The sequence below is a fragment of the Entelurus aequoreus genome, linkage group LG28 (assembly GCF_033978785.1).
Source record: "Entelurus aequoreus isolate RoL-2023_Sb linkage group LG28, RoL_Eaeq_v1.1, whole genome shotgun sequence".
Lineage (NCBI taxonomy): Eukaryota > Metazoa > Chordata > Actinopteri > Syngnathiformes > Syngnathidae > Entelurus > Entelurus aequoreus.
Window position 1 is genome coordinate 16,153,586 of NC_084758.1, and position 2,922 is coordinate 16,156,507.

Below are 2,922 nucleotides of genomic sequence, written 5' to 3' on the forward strand. Positions count from 1 at the left end.
GGAGACACATTTTTTAAGCTTTTCACTTGGAATTCTGTCCCATTCTTGCTTGATGTACAGCTTAAGTTGTTCAACAGTCCGGGGGTCTCCGTTGTGGTATTTTAGGCTTCATATTGCGCCAAACATTTTCAATAGGAGACAGGTCTGGACTACAGGCAGGCCAGTCTAGTACCCGCACTCTTTTACTATGAAGCCACGTTGATGTAACACGTGGCTTGGCATTGTCTTGCTGAAATAAGCAGGGGTGTCCATGATAACGTTGCTTGGATGGCAACATGTGTTGCTCCAAAACCTGTATGTACCTTTCAGCATTAATGGTGCCTTCACAGATGTGTAAGTTACCCATGCCTTGGGCACTAATACACCCCCACACCATCACAGATGCTAGCTTTTGAACTTTGCGTCTAGAACAATCTGGATGGTTCTTTTCCTCTTTGTTCCTGAGGACACGACATCCAAAGTTTCCAAAAACAATTTGAAATGTGCACTCGCCAGACTACAGAACACTTTTCCCCTTTGCATCAGTCCATCTTAGATGAGCTCGGGCCCAGCGAAGCACATGGCGTTTCTGGGTGTTGTTGATAAATGGCTTTCACTTTGCATAGTGGAGTTTTAAATTGCACTTACAGATGTTGCGACGAACTGTAGTTACTGACAGTGGTTTTATGAAGTGTTAATGAGCACATGTGGTGATATCCTTTACACACTGATGTCTGTTTTTGATGCAGTACCGCCTGAGGGATCGAAGGTCCATAATATCATCGCTTACGTGCAGTGATTTCTCCAGATTCTCTCAACCTTTTGATGATATTACGGGCTGGAGATGGTGAAATCCCTAAATTCCTTGCAATAGCTGGTTGAGAAATGTTGTTCTTAAACTGTTGGACAATTTGCTCAAGCATTTGTTGACAAAGTGGTGACCCTCAACCCATCCTTGTTTGTGAATGACTGAGAATTGTATGGAAGCTGCTTTTATACCCAATCATGGCACCCACCTGTTCCCAATTAGCCTGTTCACCTGTGGGATGTTCCAAATAAGTGTTTGATGAGCATTCCTCAACTTTCTCAGTCTTTTATGCCACTTGTGCCAGCTTTTTTTGAAACATGTTGCGGGCATCAAACTCCAAATGACCTAATGTTTGCAAAAAATAACGTTTTCCAGTTCGATCATTAAATATCTTGTCCTTGCAGTCATTTCAATTGAATATAAGTTGAAAATGATTTGCAAATCATTGTATTCTGTTTTTATTTACCATTTACACAACGTACCAACTTCACTGGTTTTGGGTTTTGTACAAATAAACGTTTTTATGTCCCTTCTTTTTATCGTTTTATTGTCCCAAACAAAATGAAGTGAGTGATTGTTTCCTACCTGCAAGATTGGAAGGATTACTTTAAAAATGTAATCCATTACAGTTTAAGTGGCTGTTAAAAATGTAATCACCATCTCACTCTAATCATCACAACACTCAAGTAATTAAACGGATTACTTTTAGGTACTTATGAATTGCCTTAATACCAAACATGCAACTTAACGTAATAATCCTAATAATTGTGACAATCACTATTTTTGTGAATTACTCGATGTAAAACTACTAAAGCTATGTGTTAGATTTTATTACCCACTTCTCCAAGGTTTCTCATTGTCATCCCACTGGGTTGAGTTTTTCCTTGCCCTGATGTGGGATCTGAACCGAGGATGTCGTTGTGGCTTGTGCAGCCCTTTGAGACACTTGTGATTTAGGGCTATATAAATAAACATTGATTGATTGATTGATTTATTGGCATGTCATTGACAGACTAGATGAGGCAATTCCTGAAGGAATTGTTTGTGAATGCTCCAATGCTGAAGTTGAACTGAAATCCTGGAATTTTTTTTTTAATTGTTGAAGTAGAGCACACAATTCCCAAACAAGCTGAATATTTTGAAGTTGGAACAGTTTGAATCAGATGAAAAATGTGGGAATTGGGGAACTTTAAAAAATGTCCCATTGATTTCAATGGGAATTTCCAAACAATTTGGGAATTTCGGGAAAAGCGGGATTTTTTGGGGAAAATGGTGAAAAACTTGAATGGCCTGAATGAGTTGAAATAGTTGGTGTTGGAATTTTTCAAATCAGTCAAGAAATGTTGAAGTAGTAACATGTTAAATTGAGAAATGGAATTACAGAATTCCTGGAATTTTGGGAAAACTAGGAATTTTTCCATTTCAAAAAACTACTTCTTTTTTTGTCGTGATTAAGAGGAATGTTTTGACGGGGGAACGGTTGAAGTGGGTTGAAAAATGTGGGAGGAGTAGTCACCAGAACAAAGGGTGGAAACAGGGCATTGTAAAACCAGGAATTCTGGAAAATCCTTGAACTTGGAAAAAGAGTAGCTTGAATTTCCAGGATGGTGGAATGTGTTGAAGGTGGAATTGTTTGAATAGGTTGAAAAATGTGGAAATAGTGAAAGTTTGAAAAATGTATTGTCACTATCATCATCATTGGCGGTCACTCGAAGAGAGTATGACGATCCTCTTGGTAGGGGGGTATCCCTTTATGGAGGATGACCGTGCGTGACTTAGTTTAACGTGGGGAGACTGGTGCACAGACAGGCACCACACGATCCTTGACAGATCCGGGTCAGGGTCCAGTGGCATGGAGTCCAAGACGACTGGGGACCCTTTTCTGCTGCAGCCTTCATCCGCCATCCCAGCCGTTGTGACGCTCCATAGGGTTAGCAATCATCCTCCGCCTGTTCCACCGTTGAGGTCTTGGGTTGTTATTTCCCCATAACTGGGCCCACATGGATGTGGGGGTGCCTTCTTCCGCCATCGCAGCCGTTGTAGTAGTTCTTACGTCTACCGTCTTCCGCCTGCTCCGGCGTTGAGGTCTTCACCGTATCCTTGGCTAGGGGACAGTCAGGTACTTGGCCTTTGCC